This window comes from Chinchilla lanigera, unplaced genomic scaffold (genome assembly GCF_000276665.1).
Source record: "Chinchilla lanigera isolate Chin_1 unplaced genomic scaffold, ChiLan1.0 scaffold00034, whole genome shotgun sequence".
NCBI classification, from domain to species: Eukaryota; Metazoa; Chordata; class Mammalia; order Rodentia; family Chinchillidae; genus Chinchilla; species Chinchilla lanigera.
Window position 1 is genome coordinate 3,367,089 of NW_004955435.1, and position 25,731 is coordinate 3,392,819.

Genomic DNA, 25,731 nt, shown 5'->3' on the forward strand with positions numbered 1-25,731 from the left:
TAGCTCAGCGGCAAAAGCGCCTGCCTGGCAAGCGCAAGGTCGTGAGTTCGGTTCCCGGTACCGGAGAAAAACCAAAAAAAATAAATAAATAAAGGATTAAAAATATTTAAAATATTGAATAAATTAAATCATGCACAGTAGTTGTGACTCACCAGATTTTATAAAGTACTTAGGGGATGATCTGCAGCTCTTTCAAATGTTGAAAGTAGCCATCCTAATATTTCTAACTACCTTTTATCATTCACATATTTCTTAAAGTGCACTTTAAATATGAGATGTCTTCAAATTCTTTGATTTAACTAGCATTTTCTGAACAGTGTCTACATGCCAGTAACTCTTCTGCACTGGAATAAAACTGGACAGAGCAGGAGAGGTCTTTGGTGAAGTTTATGTTCTTTGGGTAGGTTGCAGAAAGTAACAATTAACAAGCAGACATCAATAAACAGGACAATAATGACCAAAAAAATGGAGGAAATGAAACAACATAGTACAGAACATCTGCTGATGGAGGCATTAGTTTTGGGGTAAGCGATATTTATCCAATGTTTAATATTTTTTCAGAGAAGGTATTGGGGCCCGGGAGTTTGGTCATTATGTAACACTAGGCGGAAGGCGCCCTGGCCGTGTCTGGCGCGCGGGGCTCCAGTGGAGCGTGCGCAAGGCAGTGGGCCTCTCTGGGCTGTGTGCTCACCTCCAGCGACTCCCTGTGCCGTCCCTTCCCTTTTCGGCAGGATCTGGCCCCACGTTTGTAAACCAAGATGCTACTTCCCTGAGCACAGGGCACTAGAGAAGGGGAGCCCGACACGGTTATTCTCTGTGTTCCTGGGGTGTAGGAGGCAGCCGGGCAGCCGGTGTAGACCCATGCCGGGGATTGAACTTGTGAAAGTTAGTGAGAAAGAAAAACAAAGCTGAGCGTTGGTGGGAAGAAGAGTCCTTGCCTGGTGTATGGGTCTCCAGCTGTCTTCTGGGGCTCAAATTCAGGCCTTCTGAGGAGCCACTGGAATGTTTATCAGAAAAAAAAAAAAAAAAAAAAACTGTTTAAAGAGATAGCTGCAGCTGGCACTGGAACTGTGATGGAAAGGGCCTGAGATACAGGTGACAAAGCATACTCCATCTGCATATCCAACACCCAGCAAACCACGTGTTTCCTACGTGCATACAAATAGTAAGTCAGGCCTCTCACCCCCCACCGCTTGGTTAATGGTTAATCACTTAAGTGTCCTTGCAGCTGGTGTGAGTCAGCTCGCAGCAGGAAAGGTGTGAAGGGGAACAGGAGGGGCGGATTTTACGCTCACCTCTCCTGGGAGCGCTTAGTGCCGCTGGTTTTCCTCGGAGAAGCTTCTGTGTCCTCCGGGCTGAGCTTCGCCTGCCCCGAGGATGGCCGATGTCCTCTTGGGAGCAGCTGTGGGCTTTGCCGTGCCTCGAGCTTGTCTGCAGGCCTTTGGCACGCGCGGGCTGGGAGCTCTGGTCGCTTCACCTTGAGCGTCGTCTCCAGGTTCTCTGCGTGGATTCTTCGCTTCCTGCACGGCCTCGTCGGCCTCGTGGTGCGGCCTGGCTGGGGCGCTGCCCTGGCTCTAGGACCTCACCCGAATTCCTCAGGTCTCTGGCACGCGGACAGCTCTCTTGTGCTCCTCCACCTTTGAGTCTATGCTCAGATACTGGAAGTTGTTCTTGTAAGTTTGTGCCCTGCATAAATCTGTTCCCTAGCAAGCACAGACTAAATACACCACTCAAGGACGCATACACGCGTTTATAAAGACTACTTATGCAATAGTTCTATTTTCTGTGCCTAACCTTGTATCATTGGTTTTCATTTGTATCCCATAAACACGGCCAATCTATCTCCAAGCTTGACACTTCAATGAAGCCAGACTCTGATGTCTGCTACAGTGATTCATGGTGAATTTCTAAACTAACCTTTTAATATATGCACAAGGAGAATTGCATCCCCATATAGCAAAATCTTAAATTTTGTTTGCCTTCTATAGAGTTTAAAAAATATTACTGTGGTAAAATACACATAAAAATCACTATATATATATATATATATATATATATATATATAGATATACACATCAGTAGCACTTAGAACACTCTCATTGCTACTTCTATTAATACTGACACACACACCCACACACACACAGGTTAGAATTACTATTATTACTTTCACTGAATTTTTTTTTTTTTTTTTTTTTGGTTTTTCTCCGGTACCGGGAACCGAACTCACGACCTTGCACTTGCCAGGCAGGTGCTTTGCGGCTGAGCTAAATCCCCAGCCTCCTCACTGAATATTTTTTGAACAAAATAATAGTATGACTTATCTACAAGATATAAGTGAAGTTTTATTAGTTTGTATGAATTAATTCATCAAGCTGTTGCTTTTTTTGTCTGCCACTGTGCTGGAAAATAGAGATATGGAGATGAATAACATATTCCAAATAAGTGTTGGCCATCAGGTAGGGATCTAAATCAACTACTGGTACTAAAGTTTAACCGGTGGCAACAGGTTAAACAAGGTGAAATAGGTTACACAAGGTGAAATAGATTAAAAATAAACATGGACCAGACATTGCCGGAGACAGAGACTTTGGAGGGATGAAAAGTTGATCAAGTGAAAAGGACTGAAGAAGATTCCCGTGGTAAGATGCCATCAAAGCAAGGTGTATATCTGCAGAAAGGAAAGCGGCTTGGGTTGGTGGGATCACGGCTTAGTCATCTGCATGGTAGGTTTCGATTTTTCCCATATCCACATAATTTTCCTATATTTGCCTATAATCTCTAATCGTTCTTTAATACTGTTATGAATTCATTCAATTCACTTCTTAACTGAAATAAATTTATTTTTAAAGAAAGTTCTGCTTCATTGCCCTAAATTTAAAAAAAAAAATCTTTTAAAAGTAAAAGGCAATACAATTTAAAAATACAAATTATTGCCAAGTGTGGTGGTTCACGCCTGTAATCCCAGCACTCGGGAGGCGGAAGTAGGAAGATCTTTGCGAGTTTGAGACCAGCCTGGGTTACAAAGTAAGCTCAAGGCCAGCCTGAACTGCATAATGAGACCTCATCTCAAAAAGATAAATAAATAAATGACAAATTATTAAATTTTTGCTGCATATCATTAACTGATAAAAAATTCTAAGTAGAACTATACTAACTTTTGGTTTAAAAGAGATCACTATTAAAAGTTCTTCCAAATGAAGCTGTTTGTATAGCTCAGAGGTAGAGCACTTGTCTAACATAACATGCGCAAGGCTCTGCAATCATGCCAAGCACTACACCGAAGACATTTCTTTTAATTTTAAAAATCTGAGCTGAGAGTAGTCAACGTTTGTAGTCTTAGTATTTGGGAGACAGAAACAAGGGGATGAATACAAGTTTGAGGCAAGCCAAGGCCTGGACTATATAGTGAGAGCCTGTCTCAAAAGATCTTCAAAACATGCAAATAAAGCTCTTCCTCTCTTACTCAGAAAATAAGAAAAATGGAAAGAAAAACGTTTTCTTACTGTGTAACATGTTGGTATTTCAGATCATGTTCGTGTATTTTCCCAAAACATTGAAATACTATGAATGGGATGTTTTACACACTGTACAAAACTGAAATACAGAGTTTCGATGATGAAAATGTAGAGAGGAAAGGATATTTAAAGTCTATGAAACTGAGCCTGTGTAACTGTCGTGTAATTGTACGTAGCACAGACACGTACCCTAAGTGACTGCGCTCACGTGAGGTACACAATGAACAGGCTGTAAAGGTGAGATACACACGCAGCTTTGAAATGCTCCCAAACACAGAGTTTGCTACAGTCGGTTTTGTTTTGGAGTTTATGTTTGGGTTCCATGGTAACATTTTGTTCAAACGTGGGTCTCTTATAAGATCCCATATTTGGGAACTCGAAGTGAATTTCTCTTCCCTTGAGAGTATGAGTACACTCAGTTTTCTAGGAAATTATTATATCTAACTTCACTGGACCTTCAATGTGTGAGTTACTGACCTCAAAACATATAAACTCATGAGTTGGGCCAACACTTTAAGAGTTTATGTCTAAGCCTGGCTGCACTCCCTGGCTGCGTCTCCCTGTGTCACAAGCTGGGGCTACAGCAGGCCTGGAAATCTCATCTTCCACCACCAGCTCCCACCTCTAACGGAAGGCACCTCCTATGTCTGTGTGATTTCCACTGTGGTGATTAAGTTAGCTTCTTCTGAGGCTACTTTACAAAGGTACATCTCAAACTTTAATGAGACTGGGCCCTCCATGCTAGCCTGCTTCTGTGCTAACTAATAAAGTGAATTTTAATAATTACGGAATTGATAGCATTGCCAGTGGATCTTGTTCATTGACTGTATTCCCCTGTCCAGTTTGTTCACATTATTCTCCCTCTATTTAAGCATTGTGAGCCTAAACAATTTTTATACATTATGATTTATAAAGTCATAACTTGATCGTCTTGTGAATGTGACCACATGCAAAAAGAGGGTAGCAAGAAAAAGGAAACAGCTCATTCAAAGAAAAGTTCTTTGCCAAGGGCATATGGATGATGTTCAAAAGCGCATTTGTTTCCTGGATCAGAGATACAATAAGGATTAGCACAAAGGATTAGACAGTGAGGATAGAGTATTTAGAAAAAGTAAGAAATTACTTAATTAGAGATGGAGTAATTTAACACTGGCAGAGCTGAATTCACCACTGTTCCTTCTAAAAATCTATTTCTCTCTTTCCTCTGTCAGGGCATGGCAGTACTTCCTGGACTCCACTTTCTTTGGTGGCGTCTCTGCTCTTCCTGTAGCTGTAGATCTGTTGCTTCTTGCAGGCAGCTTCATGGATCTTTTCATTCATCATGTTTTCCCTGCTGAACAACCTACTAAACATTTTTGTGCGAAAGTGATTTGTTACCCACCTTTAGCAAGGTGTAGACCTTCACTAAATCTGGTTCTGTACTTATATCACTTTTGTTTTTATCTTATTTAGTGTTAATTCCAGTGTTTCCCAGCTGCCTCTTTCCTTTTTCTTTAATTCTTTTCAAAATATATATTGTAGACATTTAATCTTCTTTAACCTTAATTATAATTCCTTCTGAGTTACCTTAAATAATTTTTGAAAAATGAGATTAGTACATAAGATAAAGTGGCTTTAATTTCCTCTCAGTTGCCCCAATCAGAATCTGTACTAACTTTTAAAGTTTTCCTATATCTCCACATCTGATCTAACAATAAATATTGTTTATTTGATTTCTCAATATTTTTCCAATCTATTGCTTTTACTGCATCCACATTTTCTACATTCATTATGCATTTAGTTGTCTTGAATAAGTTGCTAAGAGTTTTTTTTTTTTTTTTTTTTTTTGCTGGCCAGATGGCCTCTATTTATTCCTAGGAGCTTTTCTTCTTAGAGTTTCTAAAGTGAATTATCTTAAAATAAAACAAACAAAACCAACAACTCATGAATATATTACTGTCACGCTCATTGTCACTGAATGGGTCCCCAGCTTTTAGAGTCGAGTTCAAACTCTCCACCACAACACATGAGGCACCTGAAAACTTGCTCTCCGCATTTCACTGGCTCTGCCTTCAAACTTCTCCAGGTTAATTGCTCCCGAGTGCCGCGCTGCAGACTCGCTAAGCTATCCGTGATTTTCCACCACTCTCAACTTCTCTAGCCAGCCTAACCCTTCCAAAGTCGTACATAGCCACAGAAAACTGTTTGAATTACCAGAATGCCAGAGGGTTTTATTAATGAAGAGTAACCAGTAGCCTGGATCTAGGAACAAGGTCATTTTAGGAAACAGGTGTCAAAATGGATGGACGAACTACACCTTGTCCAAAGTGTCTAAGCTGGCCAAGGAAGTATGAAAAAATGAGAACAGATAAGCCTCTCAACTCCACCCTGCCAAGACAAGAGCTATATTGCAAGTCTATAACAGAATATTCATTTCCATCACCACTTACCACCACTGCATCAGAGGGTATTGGCAAACGGTCTGGTGGTTCAGTGAGCCATGCACAGGATAGCTGACTAGAACTTCCGATCAAATGTTCATCAGGACTTTCTCATTCTTGGAAAGTTTTTCGCTTTTCCTGTAAGAAGAGAATAAGAAGCTTAATTTCCAACACAGTCTCTAACTTCTTGAGAGAAAATGTGTAAAAGGAAATGAAAATGATAATCCTTTCTACCGAGATTTGGAAGGTTCTACCCACTCATCTCAAAAGATACAAAGTATGTTTGTTACGTAGAATAACTCTCACCTTTGTTTAGGCAAAATATACAACAACTTATTAATTATTAATATCCAATCCTCTTTGCTTGCTGGCATAACAGACCAACTGTACATTTCCTCAAGAAAATATATAGATTCTTGAACACAGAACTATCAGTGACAAAAAGAACAATAATTACTGGGAAACAAACTTTCTTTCAACATTGGAGCGGGTGTTGGATTTAAGCAATGGACTCCATTTGAAAAAAAGTGTACCCATTAAAAAATCAATACTCTTACCTCCAGGGGGTCACAGCAAATGTTTTTAGATCTTGCCAAAAAAAAAAAATTAAGGATTTGGAAGCATTTACCTGGCAAACATTTTAGGCTCAAGATTTTTCCAACTTTCAAACTTTAGAAATTGTCAAAAATAAAGTCCTCTGAATTTTGTTGACAAAAGATTTACAGACTCAAAAGTGAATGAAATAGTAACTATAGAAACAAGCTGCACAATCATATGTATGATAGAATTGTATAGGTCGGAAAGGAAGATGCATGCTTGTACTAACATACCAGAAACTAAGAAAATAAACTTAGTTCCTGTTATAATACAAATTGAATGAGTTCTTACTACCAACTGGCACTGATGTTCCTTCTTTTGGATTTTGTAAAAATGCTTAGAAAAATCTTAAAGTTTTGCCATTTTAAAAGGTGATATAAGCTTTTAAGGCTTTATCGACATATTTGATAATTCAGCTCAACATCAGTGACAGGTCACCATTCCCCACAGACCTCCTGTTTTTCTAGCTGAAACACCCAGGAAGCCGAACCAACTACAAACAGCAAATTTTATTTTGAATCCCCAGCTGGAATAATCTTTTTGCTAAAGTAAATACCAAAATGTCCAATTTTCTAAGGTTCAGTCAAACTATCTCAACTTTATAACTGGAGAAGCATCAATAAAAATAACATGTTTGGATTCAGTTAAATGTGTTCAATCTTTTCCACTCAGCTCACCATGTAACACAGATTTATCATGATAGCATAGAAAGGAGTTTCCTGCATTCTCTTGCCCCATTATTTTATGGGTTACAGGTGGTAAAAAACCAAGCCGAATACAAAAGTGAAATCTGCATAGAAGCTAAGTCACTGGGGTAAAGTAGCACAAAGGGATCCAGTGGAGTTCTCTCCGGAGTATAGGGATTATTGTATTTTGATCAGGAAACTGCTTGACTTATTTGTTCATGAAATATGAGGCGATTACTAGCAACCATAATGACATCTTTTACTTGCAGGTTGAAAAAAACTGTGAGTAACTCTGATGCTTTTATTCTAGAAAACAATTAGATGGGCTATGGGAACAAAGAAAGCACCGGTAGGTGTGGTTGTGTCAATTCCACACAAAAGGCCTCATTTGAAGTACACTTAATATCTGCTGCTGTATTTGCTTCTGAATCAACCTAAGAGATTCAGCACTTTCAATACTGTTTTCTTTTATTTCCTGTGTCTCTCCAAATGCTTACAGGACATGAAACAGATTTATACCCTTTAAAACGTTTGTTCCTTGTTGCAGGGGGATTTTCTTAGAAACTAGTAAACATTAGTGCAAATCCTAACAACAAATTGATTCCTGATGAGTCAGTTTTTAAAGTCACCTTTGTATTTCTCCTTGACTTTGTTTATCTTTCCTTCTGCTTCTGTCTTTAAATCACTTTTTCATGAATTGCTTTCCAATAAACAGAGCTGGGGAACATTCTGTTGATGTAAAGGGCTGCATTTTGAAGACAGAAATATGGCAGTTAGATATTGATTCACTGATATGCTGCAACTTCACTGCCACGTATACCACTAATGTCAGATATCTGTGTCATGATGGAATCTAAATTTGTTAATACTGGTTTTTTTCTTATTTTAACTATTCAGGAACTAACACTCACAGGAAGCAAACAATTACGTAGGGTGGTATACAGAGGGGACCTCAGAAATTATCCACTCCAAGCCCTCATTTCTACAGATGAAGAAATGAACCAAAAGATACTAAGTTATGTACCAAAAGATCCATAATGCTTAGCCTCATTACAGCACTTGAAATTGGGTGTTATGAATTCCTCTCCAGGGAGGACTATCCCAGATGCCTGTCCTTGACCTTAAACAGCAACTGCAGTTATAATCTTTTATACTTCTTTTGTAAGGGTTAATCATTTCTTTGTTTTCTTTTCTTGCTAAGCCTAAAACAAATATAAGAGAGTATATAGAGAATTAAAAATTTCTATTTCCATTAGCATCTGGAAAACCACTGACTTGAAATCTAAGAGCTATTTTGATTTAAAAAAAATCGGGGACTTACTGAAGTCAAAGAATTGAATTTAAAATAATGTTATGTTTTGCTTAATCTTTGTATAGTTTTTCTCATATATATCTCCTAGCTATCTTATGAGGCAGTGTCCCATGACACTGGGATTTAGAAAGGTCAACTAACCTGCTTAAGCTCATATAGATATTAAAAGTGCCTCTCTAGTTATAGAAGGTAGAAGTTAGGTTGTTCTGCACAATAATCTGGGTCTTTCCCTGGCTGTTCATTCTGAATTATTGAAAAGGGGGAAATATCCAAAGGAATCACAATAATTTTATTACTTACAGAATATCTTTCACTTGATTGTAGTGTTGTGGCCTTCATTTACACAATTCTGGTACAGGTTCAGCTGGACAGAATAAGTCCTGTATCACATTCATTTGAGCCACGTATACAACACATGAACTGGGAACTGCAGAAGCGCTGCTGGAGGCAGGGCAGGAGAAGCTGCTCTGTGACAGCCATCCTGCTCCTTCTAGGGAAGTTGCTAAGTAGCTCACTTTCACACAATGAAGTGTCCCATTTCTGAAAAAATTTTTGAAAAAAGTAGTTTCCTGACAACTAGAGAAAAACCTTTTTTTTTTTTTTCTAAGGAGTAAATGTACATTTTCCTCATGGAAAAAAATTAACTAACATTCGCCATTTGTGTTTTGACTGCCGTGCAAAGCAATTTAAGGAATTTGGCCGCACCACAACTAGTACAACTGCAAGCTAAACTTTTGCTTAATCTTATTTTTTATTCTATCTTTATATTTCCAGGTCTCTCTCATGTTTTATTTTATATTCTATCCCACTAACCTGACTGTGAGTTTGATGTACATGAGTTTGATATATTTGGAGAAAAGACCCAGTTCAATGCAATTAGAAATGAAAAAGGTGAAATCACAACAATATCACTGAACTCCAAAAGTAATTAGAAACTATTTGAAGAATCTGTATTCCAGTAAATTGGGGAATTCAGAAGAAATGGATAGATTCCTAGACACATATGAATCGCAAACCTCAACCAAGATATAAAAACCAATAAGCAATGAACTTAAAACCATCATAAAAAAAAAACAAAATGAAACAAACAAACAAAAATCCTGGACTAATTAAGAAAAGGTCAGGACCCAATGGATTCACCATAGATTTCAATAAGAGTTTTAGAGATGATTTAATAACAATAATCTCAAAGTCTTTAATGAAATCGAGAAGGAAGGCATATTCACAAAGTTATTCCTGGAAGACAGTATTATTCTAATTCCAAAATCAGAAAAGACCAAACCTCAAAAAAAGAGAATTACAGGTAAATCTTTTTGATGAACATAGACACAAATATCATCAACAAAATATCAACAATCAAAATGCAACAAATTTTCAAAAAGATCATGCATCATGACCAACTACAATTCATCCCAGGGAAGCAGAGATACTTCAAAATACAAAATCAATATTATGTAAACAGAACTGAGGACAAAAACATTACGTGATTATCTAAAAAATTATAGAGAAAAACCATTGGTAAAATTCAACATCTATTCATTAAAAAAAAAAAAAAACCTGAAGAAATTAGGTATAGAAGGATCTTGTCTCAGTCTACTTAAAGCCATTTATGACACATCTCCTGCCTGCATTGAATTGAATGGGGAAAGTCTTGAAAGATTTCCCTCTGAAATTGGGAACAAGAGAAGTATGTCCACTATTGCCACTTCTGCTCAATATAGTAGTCGAAATATTAGCCAGAGCAATCAAGCGAAAGAAAGAAATGACAGGGCTACATGTAGGAAAAAAAGTCAAGTTATCATTATTTGCAAATAACATGTCCTTATTTGGGAAAGATCCAAAACAGCCACTACAAGACTCCCAGAATTAATAACCAAATCCAGTAGGATACAAAGTCAACATACAAAAATCAGTAGCATTTCTGTACACCAATAATGAGCACCAGAAAAGAAATTAGGAAAATACCACCGTTCACAATAGTATCAAGAAAAATTAAATATGTAGGAATTAATCTAAGAAAGTGAAAGACTTCTACAAAGAAAACTACAATTCTGTGAAAAAGGAGATCAAAGAAGTCACCAGAAAGTTGAAAGATATCTCCTGTTCCTAGGTAGGTAGATAAAATATTATCAAAATGGTCATACTTCCAAAACTGATGTACAAATTTGATGCAACACTAATCAAAATACCAAGAACACTCCCCAGAGAACTATAAAAACCATTCCTAAAATTCACAAAGAAGAAGCAGAGACCCAGAATACCAAAGCAACCTTGGACAACAAGAGCAGAGCAGGAGACATCACATTCTTGGACTTCAAGTTATATTACAAAGTTACAGTGATTAAAAACAGCATGGCACTGGCAAAAAAATCATGTGATTTAACGAAGTACAATAGAGTATGAGAACCCAGGCACACTCGGCTCTCAGATACAAAGGGGCTAAAAGGATACCTACTTAAATAATGACGCTGTGAAAACTGGTATCCACGTGCAAAAGATGAAATCTAGATCTATATCTCTCACCAAGTACTAAACTAAAAAGTGAATTTAAGATTTAAATATTAGAAGAGAAGCATTTAATCCACTGGAAGATAAAGCAGGTAAAACTCAAACGCATAGGCATAACAAAGACTTTCTGAAAAGAACAATTGTATGATAGTACCAGGAATGGACAAATGGGATCATATCAAATTTAAAAGTTTGGCACGACACAGAAAACAACCAACAATGAAAAGACAACTTACAGAACTGGAAAAATTTTTTCCTGCTATTCCACAAGCAAAGGACTAATATCTAGAATATATAATGAACTCAAAAAAAGTTAGGTGCCCTCCAACCAAAACATCCAATAAAAAATGGGCAAATGAAAGGAATAGACATTTTTCGGAAGATACACAAGTGGCCAATAAATGCCAGAAAAAATGTCATCTCTAGCCATTAGAGAAGTACAAATAAAAAGAACACAGATTCTACTTTACTGCAGAAAGAACAGCTATTAAGAAATCAAAAAACGTCAAATGCTGGTTAGGCTGCAGGGGAAAGGGTACCCTTCTACACTGGCAGGATTGTAAACTAGCGCAACCATTATGGAAATCAGTATGAGATCCCTCAAAAATCTAAAAATAGAAATTCTATTTGATCCACATATTCCCTTTATAGATATCTTCCTAGAAGAGGTCAAGACAACCCAAAATATAAAGAGCAAAATAAAAGATAAGAGGATTGATGGAGATAAGTCTTTTGCAAGAGAGAAGGGAGGTGAAATTGCTTACAATATAGTTAAGTGTTCTAGAGACATTTAACTTGAAAGAAAAAGGTGCAAAACTTTATACCCAAAAGCAATTTTTTAAAAAGGTAGATCAATTATATTCATTTGCTTTCCTCCAACTTCATCCGACCTTACATATCAATCATACGGACCGGCTGGGGAACATACAGAGCAGAACCTGAGTGGGTCCGAATCTTGCATTGATCTGTGGCACTGGTCTCGCACCAGCACCTCACATCATCCAACTTTTTCCTAGCCTGGCGGGCTTCTATCAATTAAATAAGTATCCTTTCCCAAGGATAGGAAACTATTACGGACTCCCTACTTAAATAGAGGAAAATTTTTCCCTTCTAAACCAACTGTTTGTTGGACAGCCAACATGTCTGGGTTGAGTTCAGCATTGAGTATACTTAACAGGGAGAATAATGTGTGTCTGCCTCATCTTTAATCTCTTCTCTGAACGTTTGTTCTACTTACTTGGAAACCGGGCTTATCCCTCAACATGTGAACTCATCTATTTTCTCAAGTTGTAGCGGTTTTCTCTCACACACTTTCTGTGCCCCTGAAATGAGAGGTAATCATTGCGTTTTTCCTGTTCCTCATTCTCACCTTCAGATTATTCTGCTTTCCTCCTCCTGCAAAGTGACGTTTTAAATTTGGTAAGATTAAACTATTCCATCTGCTATCTGATCCTTATTGCAGTCATCTGCAATAAATGCCTCGATGGGTCGCTCACTCATTTTTTCAGTCATTCTTATTTCTCCCATTTCACTCCAACACCACCTATGCCTTGTTTCTGGGCAATTTAAACATACACAACTCTTTCCTCTGTACCGTGAATTGTCAGTTCTTTGATATCTCTCTCCAACTTACTTTGCCCTTGACCCAATCTCAGCCAATTATTCTTGGTTTTAACAATAACTTAACTCCATCTAAGTCCCAGTTTGAAACCTTTCATTCTTGAGCCATCAACTACTATCTTTGCACTTACAGTCTTAGAATGTCAACCACAATAATCCCACAGGAAAATGGAAGAAATCTCTAACAAGTCACTATAATTACAATTGTCAAAAATTATGCAATAAAGAAGAACATTTGGAAACTAAAAATATGACAACTAACAGCTTAAAAATTAAATGGAATGGCCAAAGTAACTTTCAAATAAATAAGACTGGAAAATATTCTTTTCATACATAATTTCTTTGTAAAGTTAATGAAAGATGTCTGGAAAATATAATAAGAAAAAAATAATAAACTAAGGAAATAAAACACTAAACCAAGAAAGAGGAAGACATGGATACCACAAAACAGGGATCTAACACGTAAGAGTAGAAAGAAAAGTCTCCAAAGTGATAGGTGAGCAACAGTCCTACACAGAAAGCAGTCCAGAACAGAAAATATATGGGAGGATCTTGTGTAAGGTCTCTAGAAAGAAATATGTGCATACATACACACACAGAGTCAAGATTAAAAAAAATATGAACTTATGATTCTCTTGGGAAGAACTAATGATGTATACATGTACTAGCCAGTTTTCTGTGGCTGGCACAAAATACATGAGAACCACAACTTGAAGGAACAGGAGGTTTGTTTTTGTTCACAGTTTCAGAGGTTCCAGAGCTTGACTAATTACCTCCAAGGACAAAAGCATCATAATAGAAGGCATAATAGAAAAAAGCTGCTCAACTCATGACATCCAAGAAACGGGGAGCAAGGGGAGAGTGCCAGAGAGGGAAATACATACAGCTGCCAAAGTCATAGCTCCATGGCCCACCCAGACATAAACAGAAATGTGCTTTACCCTTCTAGGCATCTCTAAAGCCAATCTGCTTGACAGACAAGATTAACCACTATACCATTTAAAGATAAGTAAACAAAAAGCAAGGGAATTATTAATTTGGGAAACATGTAGGGTAGAAAAGATTGTGCAAGGAAGAAAATAACCATGACAAGCTAGCTTTTTGGTTCTGCAAAGAATAATACCCATACTTACATAATGCAGTAGCGACCTGCTGTTGACTTAACCAAATATTGAACTACAAGTATTTTTAGAAGATGGAAAGAGACATAGGATGGATAACACAGAAGAAATGGATGGACTCCTAGGTACATATGAATTGACAAAGCTGAATCAAGAAGATATAAAAATTCTGAATATCAGTCAATGATATTGAAAATGTAATCAAAAACCTATCAACAAAGAAAAGCTGAGGTCCTGATGGATTCACTGCTGAATTCTATAAGAAATCTAGAGAAGATTTAATATCAGCACCCCTCAAACTCTTAAATGAAATTGAAAAAGAAGAGTATTCCCTACTTCATTCCTTAGGCAAGTATTATCCTGATACCAAAACTAGAGAAAGACTCAACAGGAAAAGAGAATTACTGGCCAATCTCCCTAATGAAAATAAATGCAAAAATCCTCAATAAGATACTAGCAAACAGAATTCAGTAAATCATCAAGAAGATTATATGCCATGACCAAGTGGGATTCATCCCAGGAATGCAGGGATGGTTCAACATATGCAAATCAATAAATATAATAATACACCACACCAACAGAGCAAAAGACAAAATTTATCTGATCATCTCAATAGAAGCAGAAAAAGCTTATGACAAAGTCCAACACTCATTTATGATTAAAACCCTACAGAAAACCAGAATAGATGGTGTTTATCTCAATCTGATAAAAGCCATCTATGGCACACCAGCAGCCAATATCATACTAAATGGACAAAAACTAAAAGCTTTCCCTCTAAAATAAGGCACAAGACAAAATGTCCACTATCAACACTCCCATTGAATATAGTTTCAGAAACACTAGACAGAGCAATTGGACAAGAAAGAAAAATAAAAGGAATAAGAACAGGAGAGGAAAAAGTTAAATTATCATTATTCACAGATAACATGATACTCTACATAGAAGACCCAAAAATTTCACCAAAAGACTTCTAGATTTAAAACCCAAATTCAGTAGCATAGCTTGATATGAGTCAACACTCAAAAATCAATAGCATTCCTGTATACAAAACCAGCTCACTGAGAGAAAAATTAGGGAAACAATACCATTCACAATAGCATCCAAAAAATGAAATATGTAGGAATCAATCTAACAAAGGAAGTAAAGGATCTATATACTTAAGATTACAGTGCTCTGAAAAAGGATATCGAAGAGGTCGTCAGAAAAGGGAAAGACAACTCTTGCTCCTGGACAGGAAGAACAAACAGTGAAATGGCCAAACTCCCAAAACTGTTATACAGATTCAGTGCAATCCTGATCAAAGTGTCAGTAACATACCTCACAGAGATAAAGAAAACATTCCTGAATTTCATCTGGAATCAGAAGAGACCTAGAATAGAAAAGCCAGTCCTGGACAACAAAGGCAAGGCAGGAGGCATCACAATCCCTGACTTAAAATTATACTACAAAGCTATTATGAAAAAATCAGTATGATATTGGCCAAAAATAATCAGACCTGAGGACCAGTGGAACAGATTGGAATATGCAGACACAACTACAAACACTCTCACCCACCTTACTTTGACAAAGGGGCTAAACATATTTACTGGAAGAAAGACATCCTCCTTAATAATTGATGCTGGAAAAGCTAGCTCTCTATGTGCCAAAGACTAAAACTAGACCCATGTCTATCACCATGCATTAAACTAAAGTCAAAATGGATCAAAGATCTAAATTTTAAAATATAAACACTAAATCTACTGGAAGAAAAAGTAGGTAGAAATCATGAAGACATAGGTGTAGGTAGAGAGTTCATAAACAAAACCCAGACTGCTCTGGAAATACTTCAAAGAATCAACAAATGGGATCTCATTTTACTAAAAAGCTTTTGCATAGCAAAAGAAATCACCAACAAAGTGAAAAGACAACCCACAGAGCGGGAAAAAATTATAGCAAATTTTCCCTCAGACAAAGGACTTCTATCTAGAACATATAAAGAACTGAAAAAATCAGACCCCCAAAATTCAAAGACTCAATCAAAAAATGGGTATCTGAGATGAACACACATTTTTCAGCTCAAGAAGGGCAAACAGCAAATAAATACATAAAAAACTGTTCAACATCACCAGTCATTTGACAGATGCAAATTAAAACAACACTGAGATTCCATCTCACCCCAGAAAAAATAGCTATCATTAAGAAATCAACCAATAGCAAACGCTAGTGGGCCTGTGGGGAAAAAGGAGCCCTACTCCACTGTTGTTGGAAATGTAGACTGGTACAAGCACTGTGGAAATCAGTTTATCTTTTCTTTTTTTTTTTTTTTTTTTTGGTCTTTTTGCGACAGGGTCTCACTATGCAGTTCAGCCTGGCATTGAGCTCACTTTGTAGCCCAGGCTGGTCTGGAACTCTCAATGACCCTCCTGCCTCAGCCTCCTGAGTGCTGGTTTTACAAGCATGCACTACCATGCCCAGCCTTGTAATAACTAAATCTTGGGAACAACCCAAATACCCATCAATGAAGAAATGGATAAAGAAGGTGTGATTTTTTTATATAGTGGAGTACTACTCAGCCATAAAGAAGGATAAATGTGAGACTTTTACAGGTAAATGGATGCAACTTAAGGCTATACCTGTAAGTGAAATAAATCAGACTCATATGTGTAAACATCATGCTGTCTCCCCAGTGTGAGAAACTGGAAGTGTAAATAAGTTCTAAAATGTACAATAGATATTGTGAAATGGGAAGACATTCAAAAGGACAGGTAGGATAGGTGAAAGGGGAAAGGACAGTAGGAAAAAGGAAAAAATTCAAGTCAGTTAGACTATTAGTGTCCCTTAGCTCATTAAAAAGGAAGGTTTGTGTTAATATCAATTGGAGAAATTTTTATGCCCCTATCTCGTACCCTGAGCAACTACTCTAAAGATAACAACATGTAATGTGTTAACTATTGTTATTCTCCTATTACTTCGTTATGAAATTTTGTTTGACTTTCTTCCACAAAATAAAATAAAAAGATGTGGACAGAATCAATGAAAAACAAAAGAACTTATAGGAAAGAGTTAATTATACATTTTACTTTAATATTGTCAAACAACATGAACATAAGTTTATTATTTATAAACATCAGAAGAGAAAAATTAAATGATGGAAGTTAGGGAGCATGAAATGATGAAAGTTAGGGAGCACTGTATTTTGCTTTGAGTCTTTTAATACTAATTATTTTTACCTTGATAAAAATAAGCATTGATTTTTAAATATTTTTATTGTAAGCCACTCGAAATTATTTTAGCAGATAATCAAGTAAATAAATAAAACTGTGCGTCAATTGGACCACCACCCATCCCTGACTTACTAGGTGAGGGTCAGTGAGTCCACACATATGAAAACGCCCTGCTGAAAGGGCTCTTTAGAGCAGTCGGCAGAAGCTTATCATTCATCTGACTTCGCATCAAGAATTTAGGATCAGATGTCATCCTGGCTGTGAAGTTTGCAATCCTTGCTGTGCCGCAGTTGGTTTTAGTTAGCCTTATGAGAGTTGTAGATATGTTCTCTTTGTAAACAGGCAAACGTAGCCATCCTCCTCCCCGCTGGGGGCATTGCTAGGGTGTGAACACCTAGAAATCGCTTCCTGGCTGACCGAGGGTGCAGCCCGCTCTTTTGTTTCCAGTTCCTGCTTCTGCTTTCAGATGATTAACTGGTGCACTGGGTGTCACTGGGGCTGCTGACCGTCTCTCATGGCCAGTGCTACCCCCAGCACAGCTCTACACTCCGAAGTCGGCTGGAGTAGCGGAAAATGCCTCATTGCTGGGAATTCTACGGCACCATGCTGGCATGCAGAACCTCAGTGACCCTCATGAAGGAAGGGACTCAAAGTCGAAAATGGTATGTTTTAAAGGTTCGAAGAAGTCGATATATCATCTGAGTTTAAATGCCTGATTCCACTCTGAGGCATTCTGATCTTGAATTCAAGGTGAAAGCACGCTTTCCTCAGAACAGCATCGCAGTGCTCTTTCTGTGAGTGATGGCTGGCTGCCCTGTTTCCATCCACCGCCTTCCTCTCCCTCCTGAGCTGAGGCACTCTACATCTTAACTACAGCTTGTTCAGTCAGGAACTCATTGTTATCTACCTCATTTATTGGCCAAAACGGTGTATCCTTCGTATATGTTGGCTCGAGGAACATTATCTACTAAATCAATGACCGATGGTGTGCAAATGAAGGCACACAAAGGCTTATTTATCTCAGTGAATGTGCCATCGTCCACCTGGTCCGTATTGTACTTCTTGAGCGTGTGCTAGAATTTTTCTGCCCTGGCTGACAGACTTATTCCTGAAAGCTTTCCAGTATGGCAGATGCTTAGTTCACATCCAGACTTACTGGATCAGAATCTCCAAGGATGAGTCCCAGTGCTGGAAAATTTTAAGTTCCACAGTAATGATGTTAGGGAATTCAGTTTGAGAACCGCTGCAGCTCTGTGATCTCCTTTTTCATGCCTCCCGTCACTGAGCACGTTTAGGTCCTCAGCATCTCTTCCCTAGATCTGTGCTGCGGTTTCTAGCTGTACTTCTTATATCCTGTTTAAATCCCTGGAGTGTGTTCTCTCTTCCCCTCTCTTTTATTTAAAAAATATTGGTTGAAAGTCATGCTTGGCATTGAATTTTTCCTCTACTATGTTGCTTGAACATTTTTATGAGATTCAAGTCTTACAATGATATTCTTGGACTTAATGTTCTGTAAGTTCTTTTTTACCACTAGCATAAATTCCAAAGTCATTACTGTAGCACTCATCTTACCCCGTTTCTACCCCCAACTCAAGTCTATCAAATGCCTCCAATGTGTTAATTCCTGCTTCCTAAATATCTACACATCTGGTAGGATTGCATAGCACAGAGTTTAAGAGCTTCTTCATGAAATAACTGATCTTGTATACCAATAATGAACCCACTAAAAAAGAAATAAGGAAAATAATTTCATTTACAATAGTTTAAAAATTAAATACCAGGAATCAACCTAACTAAACAGATGAAAGACTTCCACAGTAAAAATTAAATAATACTGAAGAAAGAAACTGAAGAAGACATTAGAAAAATAGACAAATGTCTCTTTTTAATGGATCAAAATGTCTAACATTATAAAAATGGGCATATCACTAAAGGTAACCCACAGATTTAATACAATTATATTAAAATATCAACAATATTCCTCACAGAGCTAGAAAAAATCCTAGAATTTATATGAAACCAGAAGAGACCCAGAATAGTCAAAGTAAAATTATCCTAGCAAAAAGGATAATTCCAGAGGAAAAGCAGAGCCAGATGTCAAGTTCTACAACAAGGCCATAGCAACAAAAACGACAGGGGACTGGCACAAAATCTGAAAAGTCAATCAACAGAGCAGAGCAGAAGGCCCAGAAACAAACTGACACACCTAAAGCTGTCTGATTTTTGACAAAGAGACCAAAAACATACACTGGAGAAAAGATAGCCTCTTAAACAAATGGTGCTGGGAAAACTGTGTATCCACAGAGAAGAGATTGAAAGTAGATCCCTACCTTTTATTCCCTACTAAAATAAAATGGTATGGTTCAACCACATAGATATAAAAAAAGAAACTTTGAAAAGGGTGGAATATAACACATGGAAAACACTTGGAGGCCATAAGAACAGGTAAAAACTTCCTAAATCATACTCCAGTAAATCAGGACATAATATCAGGAATCAACAAATGGGACTTCATCAAATTAAAAAACTTCCTCACAGCAAAGGAAGCAACAGAGTAAAGACACAGCCTACAGAGTGGGAGAAAGTCATCATTAGCTGTTCTTCTGATAGAGGATTAATCTCTACAATACATAAAGAATTAAGAAAAATTAGCCACCCCCAAATCACCCAAACAGAAGTGAGAAAATGGACTAAATACTTCTCAAAAGAAATACAAATGGCCAATAAATATATAAAAAGAAGTTCCACGACTTTAGCCATTAGGAAAATGCAAATCAAAACTACTTTGAGATTCATCCAGAATGGCCATCATCAAAAATACAAAAGATAATGAATGCTGGCCTAGATGTAGAGAAAAAATAACCCTCCTATACTGTTGGTGGAAATATAAACTCATACAACCATTATGGAAATCGGTATGGAGATTTTTCAAAACCTAAAAATAGAAATACTATTGATCCAGCTATACCTCCGGTAGGTATATTTCCAAAAGAATTAAAGATAACCTATTATAATGATACATGCATATTCATGTTTATGGCAGTTCATATCATAAGAACTAAACTGGAAATAGCTTTTACGTCCATCCACAGGAGAACAGGGGCAGAAAATGTGGCTTAGTTTCAAGGTAAATTCTTATTCCACCATAAAGAAAGTGCAATCATGCCATTTGCAGAAAAATTGATGGTACTGGAGATCATCTTGCTAGGTAAAATCAGCCAGAGTTAGTTTCTCATATCTGGAAAATGTAAAATAAATTAGTAAATTAACTAATTAAAAGTCCACGACAGGAAGGTAGAAGACAGACTTTTGGAAAGGAAACGGAGGATGGGGAAAAAGGAGAAACGTGCAATGGGATTGAAGACGAGCAAGATACCCTAAGGGTGTACCAGTTCCCGCCATTCTGTATTACCAACGTGCCTGTAAAAAACAATCTTCCAAAAGTTGTAGTTTTGTTGTTCATTTACCAATATATAACTAAACATTGTTAAGAATGCAGGATAAGGGGCTGGGGATTTAGCTCAGCGGCACAGCGCCTGCCTGGCAAGTGCGAGGTTATGAGTTCGATTCCCGGTACCAAAAAAAAAATGCAGGATAATAATGAAAACTCTTAATTTTATTTGGCTCCTGCCTATGTGGCAGTTTTTAAACCTAATAAATTATCTCATAAAGAAAGAAATCTATGAAGTAAAACCTATCATCATTCTCTTTTAATATATAGAGACTCAGAGGTATAAAACTCTCAAAGAAAATTGAACGAAGTCACATACTTTTGAGTGAGGAAGACAGGCAGTCTGACTCGAAGCCCTCTCTTAGATGCTATGTTATGTAGCTATTCCGAAGTGAAAATGAAAGCAAAGAGAGGATGCCGGGAGTGGCACTGCACACCTGTGACCCTAGCACTCAGCAGAAGACTAGGACAGAAGGATCACAGGGAGGGGGAGGCCAGCCCGGGCTATAGAGTGAGCTCAAGGCCAGCCTGAACTGCAGAGTGAGGCCCTAAGGGAGATGCTATCAGATAAGCACGGTTTCTACTAAATGCATGCTTCTTCCTATTTTAAAGTCCAAATTGTAGGTCAAATCACGGTCAGTCACAGACGATGACAGTATTTACATGAACACCGATAAAATGTGACAAAAATAAATCCAATCTTCAAACAGACAAGTTGAAAATCTTTGCTGATATTATCTAAGTCACTGAGGATGCATCTAACATCTCTTTAAGAGTATTAGGTAATTTTGCTGGCTGTATTTGGTTGAAATTCTCACTCTGCATGTTTGCTTCTTAAAGTGATTTCAAAATATATCAACATGTACTTAAATGGCCCATCAGGCACAGCTCAGTGAGAAAGTACTGTGCTTAGTCTTTGGTGCTATTTGATGGCCACTCGAGCATGCACCGGATAAAACGTAATCTCTCAGGTAATTCGCTGAATGTAGTAAAAGAATGAGTACTGTGCTCATCTCCTAAAAGAACGGGAGTCGAGGAGCTAAAGCAGATGTGGCCGGGCCATGCCTGTAATCCTAGCACTCTGGGAGGCTGAGGCAGAAGGATGGCAGGTCGGAGTCCAGCCTGAGCAGCTTCGTGACTTAGGGAAACCCTGTTTAAAACAAAAACTAAAAAGGCCTGGGGTACAGTTCAGTGCAAAGACCCTGGGTTCAATCTCAGCACCACCATGAAGAAAAAAAAAATTAAAGAAAAACAAGAAACATTTTGTTTTCAAAAAGACTGATAAGTAAACTTTACAGCAGCATCCTTTTATTTTTTTAAGATCAGTGTTTAGATGTTAGACTACCATCTTGTAAATAAAAATTATTAAAAAGGAACAATACACTTCAGCTTTCATCAGAATATAAAGGCTATTTCTCCATACGTCATTTGCGAGTGGAGACATTTCCGCCTCTTTCCTCCGGACCTGTGTGCCTGCCCCTTGTTTACCGTGCTCAGTGCAGTGCCGAGCATCAGTCACAACAAAACTCCACCCTTTCGCTTTGTCCCCACATTGGGAGGGAAATACTATTCTATCTGTCATTGTTAAAAATGATGGTAGAAACACGATTTTTGTTCAGTTGAAAAGATGATCAATAGCTTAAAGCAATAGTAGTGTCAGGGTATTTTGGGATGTAATGTGACAAATTTATCACAAAAGATTATAATAAGAAATGGGAGTACATACTTAAGCCTTATGTTACAAGTGAATAATGGTAAGGTAAAGACAGAGATTATAGACTGAAAGATAAAAAAATACATGGTTGATTAAAGCAAGCTATTTGAATATTAAACATCAAATAAGAGTAGGAAAAGGTACACAAAAGCGTAAGAACTCTACAGTGGCTGTATGAATACAGGAAAATATATTTCAATACAAAAATATTACAGAGGAAAAGAGGATATTTTATTCTAATCATAGGGTTGATTTGCCAAAAGTAATGTAAATGTTTATATAACTAATTACAGAGTTTCAAAAACAGAGCAAAACCTGATAAGACTGAAGAAAAAGTCAAGTCAAGAATTATAATTTCAGCTGAGAGAGGTGGTGTGTGCCTGTAATCCCAGCACTCAGGAGGCTGAGGCAGGAGGATCAGTGCAAGCTCCAGGCCAGCCTGAGCTACAAAGTGAGCTCAAAGCCAGCCTGAACTGCATAATGAGACCCGGTCTCAAAAAAGAAAAAAAAAAGAATTATAATTTCGGTCTGGCAAAAGACTTGTGTCTACACTAAATAGATGATAGACACAGATGCTGATTATGATGACAGAGATATAAACTTCCACGTCTTAAGAAGGGTATCACTTTGGAGCACTAGTAAAACAATGAAAACTCAGATTCTGCCATGACTATTTTACTGGTGCAACTGGCACTGTAGTTTACGGACCTGCATTAGCTTATTTAATTATTGTAACAGCCCTGTGAGGTATGTCCTACTCTTTACTTCACTTTACAAATGAGGAAACCAGAACACAAAGAAATTTAAAAGCCTTCGCATAACTTGAATGCTCAGGCTGGCCAAAACTGTAGCACTCTGACTTCAAAACCTGAAGCCAAATGATAATCAATAGCATTCTTGGAGAGAATGAAATCAGACAAATGGAGGTAATTTCATCCAGGCCGTGGTCAGATGTGATGAATCATTTCTGTCTGCAACAGAAAACTTACTCATTTTCCCTGAGATTTAGTTTTCATTTTTCCTGAGCTGCAGTGGTTATTAAATTACCAATGTATATGTGCCAGTACTTTGCCTCTTTGGTTTATTTTTTCTAAATTTAATACTTGTTAATATTTTTCTTCAGTTGGGTTTTTAAACATGACTTAGGCTGCAGTGTTGCGTGATTAAAGTTCTGCGACCCCCTTTTTTCTATTTTTTCAACATGGGTATCTTTTTATTTTAATCAACAAAAGAAATTGCAGATAGAGTATACAACATGATGTTTTGATCTATGTATCCATTGTACAACGGCGAACTCAAAGCAAAGGCATGGAATAGTTATTAAAACGATTCACAAAAGATGAAAGTTACAATACTCATGCTCCCTGGGATCTAGAAGTACACAAAACCTGCAATAATGTATAAAAGAAAAATCATAGAGGGGCTGGGGATTTAGCTCAGCAGCAAAGCGCCTGCCTGGCAAGCGCAAGGTCGTGAGTTCGGTTCCTGGTACCGGAGGAAAAAAAAAAAAAAAAGGCTTTAAAAAAAAAAAAAAGAAAAAAGAAAAATCATAGAGTTTTGATGAAAGGACAGAGGTAAATCACTGAGATCAAAGAGAGCCTCTGGATAGATCTACTCTGCATACTGAACTGACTTTAGACATCAGTGCCAGATCAGTCAGTGGGGAAGGCAGTCCATAGGAAGAGGACCAGGAGATGGAGCGAGGGAGCGGGAGGAAAGGGCGGCGGGAGTGCAGAGAATGAAGACGTGCCGAACCCGCTCCCCCACGAGGACTGGAATATGGCCACTACGTATTGCAAACATGTACTAATAAAACTTTTAAAAATTAATAAAATAAAAAGTGAACTTGACCTAAATGTGAAATTAAACACAAAAATTAACTCAAAAATTAAAAGTAAAATTTCTAGCGGGAAAAGTATATGATCTTGAGTTCTGCACAGAGTTCTTCAATATAATACTAAAATGGTATGATACTAAAGCGATCTTTTCCTTTTCCTGTACCGGGAATCGAACTCACGACCTTGCGCTTGCCGGGCAAGTGCTGTGCCGCTGAGCTAAATTCCCAGCCCCACTAAAGCGATCTTAAAAGGTATAAATTGGGCTTTACCAACGTTAAAAAGTCTGGCACTTTTATATAAAGTTAAACATAACATACAAAGCTGGAAATCTTATTTCTAGTTATTTGCCCACATAAACTGAAATCTTTTGTTCACCCAAAAACTCCTTCTGAGAATGTTTGTAGCTACTTTGCTTTGTACTCATGATCGCTCGAAGCTGGGAGCTGTTTATTCTCCCACTGTGAACGTGAAAAGCCACTGTGCTCCATGCGTGCACATGTGATGCGGTCTCCACCTTCATCTGGGAAAAACTAGATGAGTCTGGAACATGTTGTAGCACCCACAAGGAAAGGACTCAGAAAATCTAAATGAAAAATAAATGAAAGGAAAGAAAGAAAGCAGTGGAGATTTGCTAACTGAAAAGAGCCCCCATTTGCCAAAACTGCAACAATTTCAGGAGCAAAATTAATTTTAAAAATTCTAAACTATAGCTGAAAGTATAAACTAAGTACCTATGAGTTCACATTAAAATAATACATGACTGAATAACTAGATTAGTGAGAAGAGACAACTGAAATTATTTTTAAGTAAATAGTAAAAAAAATTCTTAGTCACATACGGTATTTGTGACCCTGGCTTGATAATAATCATATTTTAAAATTCTAAATCAACATACAGCAAATATACACAAAATGCATACCTACTTGAGTTTTTTTATTGAGATACATCTTTGTTTCTTCTAGTTTTTCAAAAAAAGAAGTTCATTTTGCTTTTTCTTGGCAAAAATCTACAGTTCATATTTGAGATTCTAAATGTTCACTTTGCTCTTTTATTGCCTTTTTATTTGCTTTTAGTTCATTAGCTTTTGTTAAACTATATTATACATACACTTCCTTTATTTTCACATTTTAATGCTGTCCTGACCTTTAAATTTTTAATTGTTCTTTGCTAGTTTATACAACTAATTTTTATATATTATCCTGGCATCCCACAAACTTTATAAACTAACTTAATAGCCCTAGCTAATCTTTTATGTAAATTCCATTGTATTTTCTACATACATGAGCATTTCAACTGTGGATTAAAAAAACTTTTTTGTTACAGTCTGGTTGCTTTTATTTATTGCCTTATTTCACAGGCTGGATCATTCAGAACAATGCTTAGTAGAAATTATGAGAACAGAAATTCTTGGTTTGTTTCAAATTCCAGGTGGAAATAATTATCTTTTATCAGTAAGTATGATGCTAGCTGTAGACTTTTGAAAACGTGGCTTATTTAGTTGGAGAAACTCATTTATGTTGTCAGTCATTAAGCACTTTCTTTTTAGAAAATATGTTGAACTTTGTCAAATATCTCTTCATCTTTTGATATGATTATATATATTATTATTATCATTATTATTGGTAGTAGTTAATGTTATACAGAGCATTACATTCATTGCTTTATGAATATCAGTTTTGGGTTATTGAGAAAACTCTACTTGTTTATTATAATACATACATGTGAGTTATTCAATTTTGTTAAAAC

General features: G+C 37.2%; 1 long non-coding RNA gene across 2 annotated transcripts in view; it reads right to left on the bottom strand.

Moving 5' to 3' along the window:
- Nucleotides 1-140: 140 nt before the first annotated feature.
- The window catches only part of LOC102028790, a 91,676-nt gene continuing 66,085 nt past the window's right edge, over nucleotides 141-25,731 (bottom strand). For both annotated transcript variants that reach the window (XR_001234889.1, XR_261657.1), the window contains 3 exons: nucleotides 5,945-6,073; nucleotides 1,296-1,658; nucleotides 141-997 (listed from right to left, as the gene is read on the bottom strand). This is a non-coding gene — a long non-coding RNA (uncharacterized LOC102028790). The remainder of the gene's footprint in view (nucleotides 998-1,295; nucleotides 1,659-5,944; nucleotides 6,074-25,731) is intronic.